Below are 20,318 nucleotides of genomic sequence, written 5' to 3' on the forward strand. Positions count from 1 at the left end.
CAGCGCAATTAGCAGCGTGGTTGGGAAAAGGTAGCGAGGGCGCCACGGCTGTCGACGCACAGGAGCTGATGAAGCAACTGCGTGAGTCACGGGACACAGCGAAGGTGCCCACGCCGGCTGCCGCTGTAGAGAAGCCACAGGGGACGGGTTCAGTAGCAGAGGCAACGTCCGGTGCAGGTAAGCGGCCATTGCCGATTGCGAGGGATGAGTCAGCACCCTCTCGTAGGGAAAAGTTGGGTCAGCATGTTCCTTTGGCTATTAAAGAGAAGATATGGGCAGGGGAGTACGTAAACATCTTCTCGTTGCTTACTGATCACTATGAGATGGAGCATGTTAAGGGCCAGAAGGATCTCATGCATCCGAGTGTTTGGCGCGCAAAAATGGCCGCCTTTAAGGTTAATGAAAACATTGGCAATTGGGGCCAAGCGTGGTTTTTGGATAACAAGCCCTCTGCCCAGACGGAGATAACTGTAAACTTAAATGGAGCAATGTTTTATCTGGAAATTGACTGTATATCCGAGTGGAAAGTTTTACTGCTACTGATTTCGATAATGGCACATTGTAAATCATTTCTATGCACTGTATGTACTTCGTCATATTGTTCAATAAAACAATATAAAAAAGAAAAATAAACTTTTCAACATTGTTAAGGAATTCTCCAACCTGGCTGCCAGTGAAAACAATGGTACAAAAGGGGGTGGTGATGGACGGAGCATCTGAATCAATCAAACACTCACACCCAGTCAAAAGATCTGGATTTAATCCATCACCGTTCTTTAGCCCACTCTGCCACCCCAGTTCAGACATGGCTATATGCAAATCAGTCTGACCCTGTGCCTCATGGGAACAGTCGAGCACAAACTGCCAAGCCATGTCTTCCCTGGACCGGAAACAAGCTTCCGAGGACTGGTTTATGGCATTCCAGCCGTCTTCAGCCCGGCTTGCTTGAATTGAATCCAGTGGCAAAGTGAGCAAGGAACTCACGACTGAGCATACCCTGCCACACTTATGGCGGCCGAAAGCGGTACAAAAGGGGGTGGTGATGGACGGAGCATCTAAATCAATCAAACACTCACACCCAGTCAAAAGATCTGGGTTTAATCCATCACCATTCTTTAGCCCACTCTGCCACCCCAGTTCAGAAATGGCTATATGCAAATCAGTCTGACCCTGTGCCTCATGGGAACAGTCCAGCACGAACTGCCAAGCCATGTCTTCCCTGGACCGGAAACAAGCTTCCGAGGACCGGTTTCTGGCATTCCAGACGTCTTCAGCCCGGCTTGCTTGAATCCAGTGGCAAAGTGAGCAAGGGACTCACGTCTGAGCATACCCTGCCACACTTATGGCGGCCAAAAGCGGTACAAAAGGGGGTGGCGATGGACGGAGCATCTGATTCAATCAAACACTTACACCCAGTCAAGAGATCTGGGTTTAATCCATCACCGTTCTTTAGCCCACTCTGCCACCCCAGTTCAGACATGGCTATATGCAAATCAGTCTGACCCTGTGCCTCATGGGAACAGTCCAGCACGAACTGCCAAGCCATGTCTTCCCTGGACCGGAAACAAGCTTCCAAGGACCGGTTTCTGGCATTCCAGCCGTCTTCAGCCCGGCTTGCTTGAATCCAGTGGCAAAGTGAGCAAGGGACTCACGTCTGAGCATACCCTGCCACACTTATGGCGGCCAAAAGTGGTACAAAAGGGGGTGGTGATGGACGGAGCATCTGAATCAATCAAACACTCACACCCAGTCAAAAGATCTGGGTTTATTCCATCACCGTTCCTTAGCCCACTCTGCCACCCCAGTTCAGACATCGCTATATGCAAATCAGTCTGACCCAGTGCCTCATGGGAACAGTCCAGCAGGATCTGCCAAGCCATGTCTTCCCTGGACCGGAAACAAGCTTCCGAGGACCGGCTTCTGTCTTAAAGAGCAAATTAGGAATGTCACACAAGAAGGTCTGGGCTGTGGTTGGTTATGTAAGAGTGAGTTTGAATTCTTGAATAGTGAGCAGAACAAAATTCCCAACATATATGTTTTGCCGAAAATTCATAAATCATTGACGAACCCACCAGGGAGACCTGTTTTTTGAAATTTTAATATTTGAGTGTACCGAATAACTTTGTGTTTTATAAAAAGCATCCAACCTTCAGACCTGCTTCTCATTGCCCTGGGAGCCTGCTGATCACGAGAAGCGCCTCCTTTACTTTGACAAAACGCCCTCTGGCCGCCGCCATTGACGGCGTGCAACGAGGCCACGCCCCTTCTCTGGCCACGCCCCCCCGCCGAGTATAAAAGCGCTGAATGTGAGCGCATTTGTAAAGACTCCTACTCCTGAGGCGGATAGCCGGGAGCTGCATTTCCTGTTCGTTTTTTTAAATTTTAACATTTGAGTGTACCGAATAACCTTGTGTTTTATAAAAAGCATCCAACCTTCAGACCTGCTTCTCATTGCCCTGGGAGCCTGCTGATCACGAGCAGCGCCTCCTTCACTTTGACAAAACTCCCTCTGGCCGCCGCCATTGACGGCGTGCAACAAGGCCACGCCCCCCCGCCTCCCCACACTATAAAATGTGCCACTGGAGGAAGCGCAGCGGACGAGCGCAGCGGGAGCGCCGTTTGCGCGCCGAAGGCGCGCCTAAGGCAAGCCCGTCTGCGCCCGTCCGCGACCGGCTTGCGACCAGCGCTAGCCATGCTGCCCGTGCCCACGCACAAAAACAAAGGATAGTCTGGTCCAGTACAGAGCTCCGGTCACTGAATGTTGCCACTACCTGTCAGTCGCCTGAGTTCAATCTGACGACTCTGGATCTCCCTCCCCACTACCCACGATGCCAAAAGTCTCTAGGCATCGTCTCTTCTCGAACAACCTCACTTCTCAAAATAGCTAGTAAACCATCTCGTAACACCTCCTTCACCCAACTTAGGATCGGACTACTTAACAGCAGATCTCTTCCCAAGCATGCTGATGATCTATGCTTGCTTATAACGGACTCACAATGGGACGCCTTGTGCCTCACAGAGACATGGCTCAATGAAGACAACATGGCATCCATTTCGCTAGCAATCCCGCCAGGCTTTAAAATGAGTTTTTCTAACAGAAAGGAGGGCCGAAGAGGAGGTGGAGTGGCTTTCATCTACAACGAGAAATACACATTGTTGTCCTCCACTCCTACCACATTCCCAAGCATTGAGGGGTTACGCTTCTGCCTCCAAATTACCCCCCAACTGTCCCTTACAGGCCCAGTTATTTACAGACCCCCGCACTGTCCGACATCAGCCCTGTGTGAGCTTATGGACTTTATAGTCCTAAACTCTCTAGACCACTCTTACTTTATCGTAGCCGGCGATTTTAATCTTCACGCCGACAGCCCTGACTGTCCACAGGCCTCTCATCTTATCTCTACCCTGCAATCGGCCAATCTAACTCAAGCTATTGCAGGCCCCACGCACCGGGCGGGGCATACGCTGGATCTTTTCTTTTCCAACATACTGAACACAACAGCCATCTCTCCACTACCACTGCTCTGGACAGACCACTACTTAATCACCATGACCATCTCAATCCCCCCCCAATCTCAGATCCCAGGAAAACGATCCTATGTGCGGAGAAAATTGGACAATCTAACAGCGGACAAACTGGGTCCAGCACTTCGTGCAAACCCCCTACCCCTTACCTCGGATGTAAACTCCGATGCTGCATCTATGAACTTGTGGATAAGCAAAGTAGTGGACTCTATAGCGCCGGCCAGCACGGCTACGTCACGCAGAGAATCTCCCTCTGCACTGTGGTTCACCCCTGAACTCATGGCCGAAAAAAGTAAATGTAAAAAACTGGAGCGCCTTTGGCAAGCAAATTATTGCGACTCAGCCAAAACCAGCTATAAAAAAGCTCTTCATGCTCTACATTTATCCATCAAAAAAGCCAAAAAAATCTTCTTTGAGGCCTCCATTCTACAGGCGGAACAATCGAGTAAAGAAGTTTTTAAGATTGTTCAATCTTTCTTCAAGCCCAGAGCTATCGAGACAGATATCATCCCATCGGTAAGACTCTGCAAATCCATATCAGACTTTTTTGACACCAAAATTTTAAAAGTCTATGATACTTTTACGGACCCCGAACCGACATTAATGGATGAGTTGAGAACTTCTGAGTCTCCCACTACCCCCTTAAATCAATTTCAGCCTATTACCCTCTCTGAGGCAGTAAAAGAAATACAAAAATGTAAATCGGGAGCCCCGGATGATCCTTGCCCACCTAAATTGTGGAAAATAATGTCTGAAGCAATCGCAGTTCCCCTCTTACACATTTGGAACACGTCCATTGCTACGGGCACGTTTCTGGACTGTTGGAAACAGGCCACACTTCTCCCGCTGAAAAAAAAGCCCCATGGCGCACCGGATGATCTGAGCAATCTCCGACCCATTTCTCTCCTTGCAGCCCCCGGCAAAATGCTTGAAAAACTGATCCAACGGCAGCTAAACAACTTTATTGAAGAAAGCGGTGCCCTACATGAAACTCAGTCTGGCTTTAGGGCCGGCTTCAGCACCGAGACGGCCCTCATTGAGGTTGCCGAGTCCATCAGGTGGTCCTTAGATTCAGGAGCATCAGCTATGCTGGTGCTCCTGGATCTATCAGCTGCTTTCGATACTGTAGATCACAGCAGACTGTTGACCCGACTTAAGGACATTGGCCTTGGAGACAAAGCACTCAACTGGCTACTCTCCTACCTCACTAACCGCTCCCAGAAAGTGGCCCTGGGCCCCTTCTCCTCTGGACCAAAAAATCTTTGGTGTGGGGTCCCACAGGGGTCGGCACTCAGCCCCCTGTTGTTCAATGTCTATTTGGCCCCGCTTTTCACCTTGATTGCCAAATGGGGGGTCAAGGCAATATCCTATGCGGACGACACTCAATTAGTCTTCCCATATACAGACACGTCCGAGGCAGCCTTCAGCAAAATCAGGGTCTGTCTTCAAGACGTGGCCAAATGGATGAACACTAATAAGCTGAAAATGAATGCGAGCAAAACGGAGGTGCTATTCTTCGGAAATCTCAAACATCCCCCTCCGGATCTGTGGTGGCCAACGGAAATGGGCCCTGCCCCATCTCCCGGAACTCATGCAAAAAATCTAGGAGTAAAATGGGATGAGAACTTGTCTTTTTTGCCGCATATACAACAGCTCACCGCTGGCTGCCTGCATAAACTCAAAAATTTGCGGAAATTTCTGCCTCTGCTACCAGTCGAGTGTCGGAAAACGGTTGTTCACGCAACAATCACATCTCGACTCGATTATTCTAACGGCCTCTATCTTGGTCTACCTAAATATGCGGTGCAACGCTTACAAATCGTGCAGAATGCGGCTGCGAGATTGATAAAACGCGTCCCTTTTAGGCAGCACATCTCTCCGCAACTGCACGAGCTGCATTGGCTGCCAGTGACAAGCAGAATTAAATTCAAAGTGCTCACCCTGGCTTTCAGAGCGCTAAAAGGCACGTGTCCCAAATATTTAAAACTCCGACTCCCCCGTTACCACCAAAAACGAGAGCTGCGCTCAAACTCCCTGCTCAAGCTAACTGTTCCACGCGTGAGGAAAGCTAGACTTGGAGGCAGATCCTTCTCGGCCGGCACGGCTAAACTTTGGAATACCCTGCCCCTTGCCATCCAATCCGCCACGTCAGAAGCCAGCTTTAGGAAACTCCTAAAAACATGGATTTTTATGCAATAATCCTGTTCTCCCCCTGACTACCCACTCTTGCTGTAGGACTTCGCTAGCGCCGGGACACCTCCCCAGAGGTAGCTGTTTGCGCTTAACAAGTTTCTGTATTATTATTATTATTATTGTGGCAGCGTGTGGCTCCCTTTTGGAACCACTGGCCCAATACGTGGACATATTTCTATTTCCATTGGTAAAAGAAATACCACATATATTATAGATACCATGCATTTGATATCGAAGGTGGAGGGGTTAGAATTTGATCCCAATAAAAAATTACTTTCCACCTTCGATATCGAATCACTGTATGCAAATATACCTCAGGAGGATGCCCTAAGTGTGTGTGAATTTGTTTTGGACTCAAGGCCATGCCCACACCAAGTGCCTACAAAATTCATTGTCCAATTGGCCCGGATTTGTTTGAAAAACAACTTTTTCAATGTTAAAGATAAGTTGTACCTCCAGGTCTCAGGAGTGGCTATGGGGTGCAGCTTTTCGCCCGAAATTGCCAATTTGGCAATGGTTCAATTTGAACAGAGATGGATATATGGCGACACCAACCCATTTTTACATCATGTGGGCCTTCGGTGTCGCTATATAGATGATATCTTCATGATTTGGAATGGGGATTCGGGACAATTGACCGAATTCCATACTTGGCTCAACTACAGAACCCAAGAGTTTAACTTTACGGTATCAAGCGACCCCTGTAAAATCAACTTCTTAGATGTGTACATTAAACATGAGGATGGGAAATTGGCTGTTATTTTATATACTAAGCCCACAGACCGGAACACACTACTACACTTTAATAGTGGCCACCCAAGGTCGTTGAAAGAAAATTTACCCTATGGCCAGTTCCTCCAAATTCGGAGGAACTGTAGTAACAAGGAGCAACACTTTTTACATGCCAATCATTTAAAAGAAAAACTGACTGCGCGAGGGTACCCTAAGAGATTAATTAAAGTGGCACTGAAAAGAGCATGGTATACGCTGAGAGAGACTATGTGTATTAACCTATGATCCAAGAGCAAATAAGGTGAAAAAACTGATTCAAAATAATTGGAAATTGTTGGGTGAACTCGACATTCCGAAACCACTATTTGCATTCAAGAAAGGTTCTAATGTTCGTAGCCAATTAGTAAGAACCAAGACCAACCTGTTGAAACAGGTGCCTAAAACTATGAGGGATTTATTGGGATTACCCCCGGTGGTTGGCCATTTCAGATGCCACAATTGTGTGGCATGTGAGATGACGAAGGACTCAAAAGAAATTGACATTAATGGTAATTTACACACCCAAAGATCATTCTCCAACTGTAACTCGAAAAATCTTGTATATTGTATCATGTGTCCATGCAATCGATTCTATATTGGACAGACGACCCAGACTGTGAAAACAAGGGTCCTACAACACAAATCACGAATTAAGTGTATGACCATAGGGGCCCCTTTGGTTAGTCATTATCAGAGCTACAATCACTCATTCAACGACATATACTGGACAGTATTATGCGTAGTAACAAATAGAAACAAAGGAGACACTGAGATCAAACTAAACCATTTGGAAGCTAGATTAATTGAGAAATATCAGACTTCTAAAACTGGACTTAACGATAGGGATGAGATATGGTCTCTAATTTGCTGAAACGTGTAACTGGTTCTGGCCATAATCCAGACTTATAACTCTATGCTAGTATGAAATGTACCTCCTCTGGTGTGTTTTTGTGTACCTGTATATTATGTATATTTTTTATTTATGTATTGTCTTTATTGTATCTTGAATTTAACAAATGTTTTTAGAATGGAAGAGGGGCGAGGTATCACACGGGGTAATGGGTAAAGCTTTTCCTTTTTCCTTGTTTTGTGTTGGACTTGAGTTGAGCCACTGCTTGAGGGTTATAGTAGAGAATTGATTTGGCTTTAAGTAGATCCTTTCTTCTAATGTTTCTTTTCCCGTCTTTAGCTTTAGAATAACTTGTGTGAATGCACTTGGGAATGTTTGAATGAGTGGGCTGTGAGCGTACTTGGATGGCGGCCATGTTAGTTGAGGCCGATAGATTGGGTACAAGTCCGTTTTCTATGTTTTCTGTTACGGCATCCAGGAAGGCGGGTCCACTGCCTCTAATGGTCCTAGTCCGGCGCCGAGTTTCAGGAAGCTGGTTTGAGCGCCGAGTAGTAAAAAACTCAGGCGGACACAGTGAGACTTTGAAGAATCATGCAAGCGTTTAGCAAGGTAAAGTAAGAACGTTCTTATCCCTTTGCCGGTATTCGATTAGTATGTAAGGTTTTTGACGGAGACACACAAGAGCCTCGGGGATATGCAAATTAGACTTCATTCCCCCTGTGGAGGGTCCTTTTGCGCTTGAGAAAGTAGGATTACTTACGAGAGGTGTGTCATACGGATTGTGGTATTAATACATTTCAGCATTCAGGGCAACTGACTATGCCATTATTTGTTATTTGATCATTTAGGCGTTTGGATTACCAGTTCGGTGAGACATATGTGATTCGGATAAGCACAGGCTGTGCCTAGCAAAGGAATTTCATCCTCGTTTACCTGGTACAATTGATTTCCGGTAACAAGACTATAGCCCCTGGTCACCCTATCTGAAATTGGCTTGGAAGATTTGTGATACTATGCTGTGGTATGTAAAGGCTTCATGGCCCGTTTAGTTGTTATATTTGGTATGTTTAGCATGACACTTGTGGTTTATGCACGGTGATGAAGGAACTGTGTTATTGAATGTGTGCATAAAAGAGTAGAATCACATGGTGATGGTTTGACTAAGAACACGTTCTCCTTTCGGTGTGCAAATACTATATGATACCAGAACCTTGAGGAACTTTCTCTTCTTATAGTAGTAGTGGCAACCTAGAGCGCCCGTGTCCGTGAAGTTTACAGTCGTGTTTTTTACATTAAACTTTAGAAGGATGTATTTATTGATCATGTTATTCCATTTTTGTTTTAGGTTTACTATTATGATTTTTGTTGCCCATTGTCCTAATGAGGCCTGAAACTGCTTGACAGGCCGAAACGCGTCGACAGTTATCACCAATTTCGACACCTCTTTGATTTAAACATTTTTTGGGGATATAATCCCTAGGAGTATTATTTTGATTAGAAGCCATAAAGACACTGATTATTGCTTCTTATGCTTCTTTTTACTTTGGTGTTCAAAAAGGAAATAAGGCCAAGAAAAGACATTGCCAGTATTTTCCTTGTATATAAATTATTGGGCTTCATACACAACCCATGGATTAAGGGTTAACAAGAAGAAATTTTGTTTCTTGGATCTTGAAAAGAGCTTCCACACAAGATTAAATATTGTGTGTCGAGTTGATTTGTACATATGATGATAAAATGAAAAAGGACTTCTAAAAGAAAGTTACAAATCATAATTATTGTTTGTGTGTTCCTTCCTTTCAGTTGGTGTTATTAGCAACTGGATGAACGTTATAATATGATGATAGATTGATACAGTACAATTTAGAATGTGATGAGATAGATAATTAGTAGTATCTGTCCCTGCAAATAACCTTTCTTTTAAAAAAAATACCGTTGGCATCCCCTTATCTTTAGTTAGCTATATTTCCACAGTTGCCTATTGGTTTATCGGGTACCCCCTGACCCTTGTTTTTTGACTGTTTTATGTTTATTGAAATCGGTTTTTATAATGAAATGTATTGTTTTAAACCCATGTTTTTAATTTAGAGTGTAACCCTCAGAGGGAGGTACCCTAATAAATCGTGATATATTTTTATAAATTCTAGTTTAATTGTTTCTTGTACTTAAGAGTGACATTCATTGGTACTAATGTTAAGTGTACATTGCATAATGCATTCTATCTAGCATTTCGGGTCCCCCCCCCCTGTTCCCATGAGGCACAGGGTCAGAGCTGATTTTCATATAGCCAGTGTCTAACCCAGGGTGGTGTGGAGTGCAAAAAAACGATGGATTTAGGCCCAGAGCCTTGTACTGGGGTGAATGTATGACATTGTTCTACATTCTGTGCATCAACTGTGTTTTTTGCAATTTTCACCCAAAGTGGGCTCGGTATGCTCAGACGTGAGTCCCAGGCTCTCCACACCACTGGAGTCAAGCTATCCAGGCTAATGAAGGCTGATAGCCAGAAACCGGTCCTTGGATGCTTGATTCCGGTCTGGGAAAGACATGGCTTGGTAGTTCAGACTGGACTGTTTCCATGAGGAACAGGGTCAGTGCTGATTTTCATATAGCCAATGTCTAACCCAGGGTGGTGTTAAGTGCAAAAAAACTATGGATTTAGGCCCAGATCCTTGTACTGGGGTGAATGTATGACATTGTTCTACATTCTGTCCATCAACTGTGTTTTTTACAATTTTCACCCCGAGTGGGCTGGGTATGCTCAGACGTGAGTCCCAGGCTCTCCACACCACTGGAGTCAAGCTATCCAGGCTGATGAAGGCTGATAGCCAGAAACCGGTCCTTGGATGCTTGATTCCGGTCAGGGAAAGACATGGCTTGGTAGTTCGGACTGGACTGTTCCCATGAGGCACAGGGTCAGAGCTGATTTTCATATAGCCAGTGTCTAACCCAGGGTGGTGTGGAGTGCAAAAAACGATGGATTTAGGCCCAGATCCTTGTACTGGGGTGAATGTATGACATTGTTCTACATTCTGTGCATCAACTGTGTTTTTTGCAATTTTCACCCAAAGTGGGCTGGGTATGCTCAGACGTGAGTCCCAGGCTCTCCACACCACTGGAGTCAAGCTATCCAGGCTAATGAAGGCTGATAGCCAGAAACCGGTCCTTGGATGCTTGATTCCGGTCTGGGAAAGACATGGCTTGGAAGTTCGGACTGGACTGTTCCCATGAGGCACAGGGTCAGAGCTGATTTTCATATAGCCAGTGTCTAACCCAGGGTGGTGTGGAGTGCACAAAAACCATGGATTTAGGCCCAGATCATTGTACTGGGGTGAATGTATGACATTGTTCTACATTCTGTCGATCAACTGTGTTTTTTGCAATTTTCACCCCGAGTGGACTGGGTATGCTCAGACGTAAGTCCCAGGCTCTCCACACCACTGGAGTCAAGCTATCCAGGCTGATGAAGGCTGATAGCCAGAAACCGGTCCTTGGATGCTTGATTCCGGTCTGGGAAAGACATGGCTTGGTAGTTCGGACTGGACTGTTCCCATGAGGCACAGGGTCAGAGCTGATTTTCATTTAGCCAGTGTCTAACCCAGGGTGGTGTGGAGTGCAAAAAAACGATGGATTAAGGCCCAGATCCTTGTACTGGGGTGAATGAATGACATTGTTCTACATTCTTCCATCAACTGTGTTTTTTGCCATTTTTACCCCGAGTGGGCTGGGTATGCACAGACGTGAGTCCCAGGCTCTCCACACCACTGGAGTCAAGCCATCCAGGCTGATGAAGGCTGATAGCCAGAAACCGGTCCTTGGATGCTTGATTCCGGTCAGGGAAAGACATGGCTTGGTAGTTCGGACTGGACTGTTCCCATGAGGCACAGGGTCAGAGCTGATTTTCATATAGCCAGTGTCTAACCCAGGGTGGTGTGGAGTGCAAAAAACGATTGATTTAGGCCCAGATCCTTGTACTGGGGTGAATGTATGACATTGTTCTACATTCTGTCCATCAACTGTGTTTTTTGCAATTTTCACCCCGAGTGGGCTGGGTATGCTCAGACGTGAGTCCCAGGCTCTCCACACCACTGGAGTCAAGCTATCCAGGCTGATAAAGGCTGATATCCAGAAACCGGTCTTTGGATGCTTGATTCCGGTCTGGGAAAGACATGGCTTGGTAGTTCGGACTGGACTGTTCCCATGAGGCACAGTTTCAGAGCTGATTTTCATATAGCCATTGTCTAACCCAGGGTGGTGTGGAGTGCAAAAAAACGATGGATTAGGGCCCAGATCCTTTTACTGGGGTGAATGTATGACATTGTTCTATATTCTGTCTATCAGCTGTGTTTTTTGCAATTTTCACCCTGAGTGGGCTGGGTATGCTCAGATGTGAGTCCCAGGCTCTCCGGAACACTGGAGTCAAGCTATCCAGGCTGATGAAGGCTGATAGCCAGAAACCGGTCCTTGGATGCTTGATTCCGGTCTAGGAAAGACATGGCTTGGTAGTTCGGACTAGACTGTTCCCATGAGGCACAGGGTCGGAGCTGATTTTCATATTGCCAGTGACTAACCCAGGGTGGTGTGGAGTGCAAAAAAATGATGGATTTAGGCCCAGATCCTTGTACTGGGGTGTATGTATGACATTGTTCTACATTCTGTCCATCAACTGTGTTTTTTGCAATTTTCACCCCGAGTGGGCTGGGTATGCTCAGACGTGAGTCCCAGGCTCTCCACACCACTGGAGTAAAGCTATCCAGGCTGATGAAGGCTGATAGCCAGAAACCCGTCCTTGGATGCTTGATTCCGGTCTGGGAAAGACATGGCTTGGTAGTTCGGACTAGACTGTTCCCATGAGGCACAGGGTCAGAGCTGATTTTCATATAGCCAGTGTCTAACCCAGGGTGATGTGGGGTGCAAAGAAATGATGGATTTAGGCCCAGATCCTTGTACTGGGGTGAATGTATGACATTGTTCTACATTCTGTCCATCAACTGTCTTTTTTGCAATTTTCACCCCGAGTGGGATGGGTATGCTCAGACGTGAGTCCCAGGCTCTCCACACCACTGGAGTCAAGCTATCCAGGCTAATGAAGGCTGATAGCCAAGTTCAAGTTCAAGTTTAAATTTGTATAGTGCACTACTCACCCAGAGGATCTCAAGGCGCTTGAGGGAGGAGGGGAGCTTTACTTATCAAATATCCAAGTTTTTAGTTGTTTTCTGAAGGAGAGGTGGTTCTGTGTGAGGCGGAGGTGGGTGGGGAGAGAGTTCCAGGTCTTGGCCGCTAAGTAGGAGAAGGATCTTCCTCCCATGGTGGATCTTTGGATGCGTGGAATTGCGGCAAGGGCTTGATTGGACGATCGAAGTTGGCAGGTGGGGGTGTAAAAGGACAGGCGCGTGTTGAGGTATTCGGGTCCTAGGTCGTAGAGGGCTTTGTGTGCGTTGGTGAGGAGGCGGAACGTTATTCTCTTGTTGACGGGGAGCCAGTGGAGGTTTTTCAGGTGACCGGAAATGTGAGCTTGGCGGGGGTTGTCTAGGATGAGTCTGGCTGAGGCATTTTGGATGCGCTGGAGTTTTTTCTGTAGTTTGGCTGTGGTTCCGGCATAAAGGGTGTTTCCGTAGTCCAGTCGGCTTGTGACCAGTGCATGGGTGACCGTCTTTCTTGTTTCGGTGGGGATCCAACGGAAGATTTTTTTGAGCATACGTAGGATGTTGAAGCATGATGATGAGGCGGCGTTGACTTGTTTGGTCATCGAGAGGGAAGAGTCCAGGATGAAGCCCAGGTTACGTGCGTGGTCCGTTGGTATGGGTGCGGTTCCCAGGGCCGGTGGCCACTATGAGTCGTCCCAGGCGGCGGGGGATGATCCTAAGATGAGGACTTCCGTTTTGTCTGAGTTCAGTTTTAAACGGCTGGTCTTCATCCACTTGGCTACTTCTTTCATCCCTTTGAGTAGGTTGGTTTTGGCAGTGTTTGGGTCTTTGCTGAGGGATAGGATCAGCTGGGTGTCATCTGCGTAGGAGATAATGTTGAGGTTGTGTTGGCACGCAATGGATGTGAGGGGACTCATGTATACGTTGAAGAGGGTGGGAATGAGTGAAGATCCTTGGGGTACGCCGCAGATGACTTCGGTGGACTCTGATCTAAAAGGGGGAGGCGGACTCTCTCAGTTCTTCCGGCGAGGAACGAGATTATCCATTCAAATGCTTTTCCTTGTATTCCGACGTTGCTGAGGTGTTGTATAAGGGTGCTATGACAGACCGTGTCGAAGGCTGTGGAGAGGTCAAGTAGGATGAGGGCAGCAGTTTCTCCGTTGTCCAGTAGAGTTCGAATGTCGTCTGTTGCTGCGATGAGGGCGGTCTCGGTGCTGTGTTTGGCTCGAAAGCCGGACTGTGAAGGGTCGATGGATTTGCTGGATTCGAGGAGGGCGGCGAGTTGACTGTTGACGCCTTTCTCAATGACTTTGCCAGGGAAGGGGAGGAACGAAATGGGGGGGTAGTTCTTAAGTTCAGTGGGGTCTGCTGTAGGTTTATTCAAGAGGGCGTCTAGTTCGGCATGTTTCCAGCTTTCCGGGAAGGTGGCGGTGTTGAGGGAGCAGTTGATGACGTCTCGGAGATGGGGTGCGATAATGGAGTCTGCTTTGTTGAAAATGTGGTGGGGACAAGGGTCGGTTGGCGATCCTGAGTGAATGGTGTTCATCAGGCGGATGGTGTCTTCAGTGGTGATTGGGTTCCAGGCGCAAAGGTTGTTGGATGGGGGTTTTAGTTCGGAGGTAGGTGGGGTGGGCTGGTCTCCAAAGCTGTTATGTATGTCAGCGATTTTGTTGTGGAAGAACGAGGCTAGAGAGTCGCAGAGGTCTTGGGAGGGAGTGATGTCGTTGGTGCCGGCGGTGGGGTTGGTAAACTCTTTGACGATGTTGAATAGTTCTTTGCTGTTGTGGGCATTGTTGTCGAGTCATTCCTTGAATGCTGATTTCTTGGTGGATCGGATCAGTTGGTGGTGTTTGCGGGCGGCATTCTTGAAGGTGGCCAGGTTGTCAGTGGTTGGGTGTTTTCGCCAGGCTTTCTCGAGGGTGCGACAGATCTTCTTGGAATTCTTAAGGTCATCATTAAACCAGGGGGATTTTTTGCTGCCTTGCTTGATTTGATGGTTTTTCAAGGGTGCTAATTCGTCAACGCAGTGGGTGATCTATTGTGTGAGGTTGTTGGCTGCTTGGTTTGGGTCCGATGATTTTGCAGGAGGGTTATGGTGAAGCGATGTGAAGAGCTGGTCGGTGGTAATTTTGTTCCAGTTTCTCTGGGGAATTGGTTGTGGGTGGTTGTGGGTCGTAGTCTTTTTGTAGTTGAAGTGAACGCAGCTGTGGTCCGTCCAATGGAGAGCTGTGGTGTGATTAAAGGAGATGTGGTTGCTGGAGGTGAAGATTGGGTCGAGCGTGTGCACGGCAAAGTGGGTGGGGGTGTCAACAAGTTGTTTGAGTCTGAGATTGGCAAGGTTGTCCAAAAGGGTGGTGGTGTTGCTGTTGTTGTTCTTTTCCAGGTGGAAGTTGAGGTCTCCCAGTAGAATGTAGTCCTCGGAGGGGAGGGCGTGAGGGCTGATGAAGTCAGTGATGCCTTCGCTGAATTGTGTGTGGGGTCCGGGTGGTCTATAGATGAGGGTGCCTCTGAGTGTGGTCTTAGGGTCGGTGTGAATCTGGAAGTGAAGGTGTTCGGCGGTTGTGAGGTTGTCATCAGAACTGGTCGTGATGCGGTTGGTGTTCTTATGAACGATGGTGATTCCTCCTCCTGTTTGGTTGATGCCGTCCTCTCGGATGATCTTGGCGATGTCGGGCGCTGATGAGGCGTTCATCCAGGTTTCTGTAAGAAAGGCGACGTCCGGCGATGTGGTGTCGAGTAGGTTCCAAAGTTCAATGGTGTGTGGCAGTGCAATATAATGTAGGTTCACGCTACCAGGCAGCTACAAATGACCATGACCATGAGAGCAATGCAAAGGCACTATAGTGCTACGTAATCACAAACAATAACAATGAAATAGCGCTAATGATAATGGCAGCAAAGCGAGCGAATCGCAGACCAACTATCAGCAGCGGTGATCTGAATGAGCTTGAAAGCGCTACGATACCAAAAGCCTTGGGAGCGCGGGGAGCTTGGTTGCTTGATTCCGGTCTGGGAAAGACATGGCTTGGTAGTTCGGACTGGACTGTTCCCATGAGGCACAGGGTCAGAGCTGATTTTCATATAGCCAATGTCTAACCCAGGGTGGTGTGGCTGCAAAAAAACGATGGATTTAGGCCCAGATCCTTGTACTGGGGTGAATGTATGACATTGTTCTACATTCTGTCCATCAACTGTGTCTTTTTGCAATTTTCCCCCCTAGTGGGCTGGGTATGCTCAGACTTTGAGTCCCAAGCTCTCCACACCACTGGAGTAAAGCTATCCAGGCTGATGCAGGCTGATAGCCAGAAACCGGTCCTTGGATGCTTGATTCCCGTCTGGGAAAGACATGGCTTGGTAGTTCGGACTGGACTGTTCCCATGAGGCACAGGGTCAGAACTGATTTTCATATAGCCAATGTCTAACCCAGGGTGGTGTGGAGTGCAAAAAAACGATGGATATAGGCCCAGATACTTCTACTGGGGTGAATGTATGACATTGTTCTACATTCTGTCCATCAACTGTGTTTTTTGCAATTTTCACCCCGAGTGGGCTGGGTATGCTCAGACGTGAGTCCCAGGCTCTCCACACCACTGGAGTCAAGCTATCCAGGCTGATGAAGGCTGATAGCCAGAAACCGGTCCTTGGATGCTTGATTCCGGTCTGGGAAAGACATGGCTTGGTAGTTCGGACTAGACTGCTCCCATGAGGCACAGGGTCAGAGCTGATCTTCATATAGCCAATGTCTAACCCAGGGTGGTGTGGAGTGCAAAAAAACGATGGATTTAGGCCCAGATCCTTGTACTGGGGTGAATGTATGACATTGTTCTACATTCTGTCCATCAACTGTGTTTTTTGCAATTTTCACCCCGAGTGGGTTGGGTATGCTCAGACGTGAGTCCCAGGCTCTCCACACCACTGGAGTTAAGCTATCCAGGCTGATGAAGGCTGATAGCCAGAAACCGGTCCTTGGATGCTTGATTCCGGTCTGGGAAAGACAATGCTTGGTAGTTCGGACTAGACTGTTCCCATGAGGCACAGGGTCAGAGCTGATTTTCATATAGCCAGTGTATAACCAAGGGTGGTGTGGAGTGCAAAAAAACGATGGATTTAGGCCCAGATCCTTGTACTGGGGTGAATGTATGACGTTGTTCTACATTTTGTCCATCAACTGTGTTTTTTTTTATTTTCACCCCGAGTGGGCTGGGTGTGCTCAGACGTGAGTCCCAGGCTCTCCACAGCACTGGAGTCAAGCTATCCAGGCTGATGAAGGCTGATAGCCAGAAACCGGTCCTTGGATGCTTGATTCCGGTCTGGGAAAGACATGGCTTGGTAGTTCGGACCGGACTGTTCCCATGAGGCACAGGGTCAGAACTGATTTTCATATAGCCAGTGTCTAACCCAGGGTGGTGTGGAGTGCAAAAAAACGATGGATTTAGGCCCAGATCCTTGCACTGGGGTGAATGTATGACATTGTTCTACATTCTGTGTATCAACTGTGTTTTTTGCAATTTTCACCCCGAGTGGGCTGGGTATGCTCAGACGTGAGTCCCAGGCTCTCCACACCACTGGAGTCGAGCTATCCAGGCTGATGTAGGCTGCTAGCCAGAAACTGGTCCTTGGATGCTTGATTCCAGTCTGGGAAAGACATGGCTTGGTAGTTCGGACTGGACTGTTCCCATGAGGCACCGGGTCAGAGCTGATTTTCATATAGCCAGTGTCTAACCCAGGGTGGTGTGGAGTGCAAAAAAACGATGGATTTAGACTCAGATCCTTGTACTGGGGTGAATGTATGACATTGTTCTACATTCTGTCCATCAACTGTGTTTTTTGCAATTTTAACCCCGAGTGGGCTGGGTATGCTCAGACGTGAGTCCCAGGCTCTCCACACCACTGGAGTCAAGCTATCCAGGCTGATGAAGGCGGATAGCCAGAAACCGGTCCTTGGATGCTTGATTCCGGTCTGGGAAAGACATGGCTTGGTAGTTCGGACTGGACTGTTCCCATGAGGCACAGGGTCAGCGCTGATTTTCATATAGCCAGTGTTTAACCCAGGGTGGTGTGGAGTGTAAAAAAACTATGGATTTAGGCCCAGATCATTGTACTGGGGTGAATGTATGAGATTGTTCTACATTCTGTCGATCAACTGTGTTTTTTGCAATTTTCACCCTGAGTGGGATGGGTATGCTCAGACGTGAGTCCCAGGCTCTCCACACCACTGGAGTCAAGCTATACAGGCTGATGAAGGCTGATAGCCAAGTTCAAGTTCAAGTTTAAATTTGTAAAGCGCACTACTCACCCAGAGGATCTCAAGGCGCTTGAGGGAGGAGGGGAGCTTTACTTATCAAATATCCAAGTTTTTAGTTGTTTTCTGAAGGAGAGGTAGTTCTGTGGGAGGCGGAGGTGGGTGGGGAGAGAGTTCCAGGTCTTGGCCGCTAAGTAGGAGAAGGATCTTCCTCCCATGGTGGATCTTTGGATGCGTGGAATTGCGGCGAGGGCTTGATTGGACGATCGAAGTTGGCGGGTGGGGGTGTAAAAGGACAGGCGCGTGTTGAGGTATTCGGGTCCTAGGTCGTAGAGGGCTTTGTGTGCGTTGGTGAGGAGGCGGAACGTTATTCTCTTGTTGATGGGGAGCCAGTGGAGGTCTTTCAGGTGACCGGAAATGTGAGCTTGGCGGTGTATGTCAAGGATGATTCTGGCTGAGGCGTTTTGGATGCGCTGGAGTTTTTTCTGTAGTTTGGCTGTGGTTCCGGCGTAAAGGGTGTTTCCGTAGTCCAGTCGGCTTGTGACCAGTGCATGGGTGACCGTCGTTCTTGTTTTGGTGGGGATCCAACGGAAGATTTTTTTGAGCATACGTAGGATGTTGAAGCATGATGATGAGGCGGCTTTGACTTGTTTGGTCATCGAGAGGGAAGAGTCCAGGATGAATCCCAGGTTACGTGCGTGGTCCATTGGTATGGGTGCGGTTCCCAGGGCCGGTGGCCACCATGAGTCGTCCCAGCGGAGGGGGATGATCCTAAGATGAGGACTTCCGTTTTGTCCGAGTTCAGTTTTAAACGGCTGTTCTTCATCCACTCGGCTACTTCTTTCATCCCTTCGAGTAGGTTGGTTTTGGCAGTGTTTGGGTCTTTGGTGAGGGATAGGATCAGCTGGGTGTCGTCTGCGTAGGAGATAATGTTGAGGTTGTGTTGGCACGCAATGGATGTGAGGGGACTCATGTATACGTTGAAGAGGGTGGGACTGAGTGAAGATCCTTGGGGTACGCCACAGATGACTTCGGTGGCCTCTGATCTAAAAGGGGGTAGGCGGACTCTCTGAGTTCTTCCGGCAAGGAACGAGATTATCCATTCAAATGCTTTTTCTTGTATTCCGACGTTGCTGAGGTGTTGTATAAGGGTGCTATGACAGACCGTGTCGAAGGCTGCGGAGAGGTCAAGTAGGATGAGGGCAGCAGTTTCTCCGTTGTCCAGTAGAGTTCAAATGTCGTCTGTTGCTGCGATGAGGGCGGTCTCGGTGCTGTGTTTGGCTCGAAAGCCGGACTGTGAAGGGTTGAGGGATTTGTTGGATTCGAGGAAGGCGGCGAGTTGACTGTTGACGCCTTTCTCAATGACTTTGGCAGGGAATGGGAGGAGCGAAATGAGGCGGTAGTTCTTAAGTTCAGTGGGGTCTGCTGTAGGTTTATTCAAGAGGGCGCCTAGTTCAGCATGTTTTCAGCTTTCCGGGAAGGTGGCGGTGTTGAGGGAGCAGTTGATGACGTCTCGGAGATGGGGTGCGATGATAGAGTCTGCTTTGTTGAAAATGTGGTGGGGACAAGGGTCGGTTGGCGATCCTGAGTGAATGGTGTTCATCAGGCGGATGGTGTCTTCAGTGGTGATTGGGTTCCTGGCGCAAAGGTTGTTGGATGGGGGTTTTAGTTCGGAGGTAGGTGGGGTGGGCTGGTCTCCAAAGCTGTTATGTATGTCAGCGATTTTGTTGTGGAAGAACGAGGCTAGAGAGTCGCAGAGGTCTTGGGAGGGAGTGATGTTGTTGGTGCCGGCGGTGGGGTTGGTAAACTCTTTGACGATGTTGAATAGTTCTTTGCTGTTGTGGGCGTTGTTGTCGAGTCGATCCTTGAATGCTGATTTCTTGGTGGATCGGATCAGTTGGTGGTGTTTGCGGGCGGCGTTCTTGAAGGTGGCCAGGTTGTCAGTGGTTGGGTGTTTTCGCCAGGCTTTCTCGAGGGTGCGACAGATCTTCTTGGAATTCTTAAGGTCATCATTAAACCAGGGGGCTTTTTTGCTGCCTTGCTTGATTTGATGGTTTTTCAAGGGTGCTAATTCATCAGCGCTGTGGGTGATCCATTGTGTGAGGTTGTTGGCTGCTTGGTTTGGGTCCGATGATTTTGCAGGAGGGTTATGGTGAAACGATGTGAAGAGCTGGTCGGTGGTAATTGTGTTCCAGTTTCTCCGGGGAATTGGTTGTGGGTGGTTGTGGGTCGTAGTCTTTTTGTAGTTGAAGTGAACGCTGCTGTGGTCCGTCCAATGGAGAGCTGTGGTGTGATTAAAGGAGATGTGGTTGCTGGAGGTGAAGATTGGGTCAAGCGTGTGTACGGCAAAGTGGGTGGGGGTGTCAACAAGTTGTTTGAGTCTGAGATTGGCAAGGTTGTCCAAAAGGGTGGTGGTGTTGCTGTCGTTATTCTTTTCCAGGTGGAAGTTGAGGTCTCCCAGTAGAATTTAGTCCTCTGAGGGGAGGGCGTGAGGGCTGATGAAGTCAGTGATGCCTTTGCTGCATTGTGTGCGGGGTCCGGGTGGTCTATAGATGAGGGTGCCTCTGAGTGTGGTCTTAGGGTCGGTGTG

The sequence above is a fragment of the Lissotriton vulgaris genome, chromosome 3_1, assembly GCF_964263255.1.
Source record: "Lissotriton vulgaris chromosome 3_1, aLisVul1.2, whole genome shotgun sequence".
Classification (NCBI taxonomy): Eukaryota; Metazoa; Chordata; class Amphibia; order Caudata; family Salamandridae; genus Lissotriton; species Lissotriton vulgaris.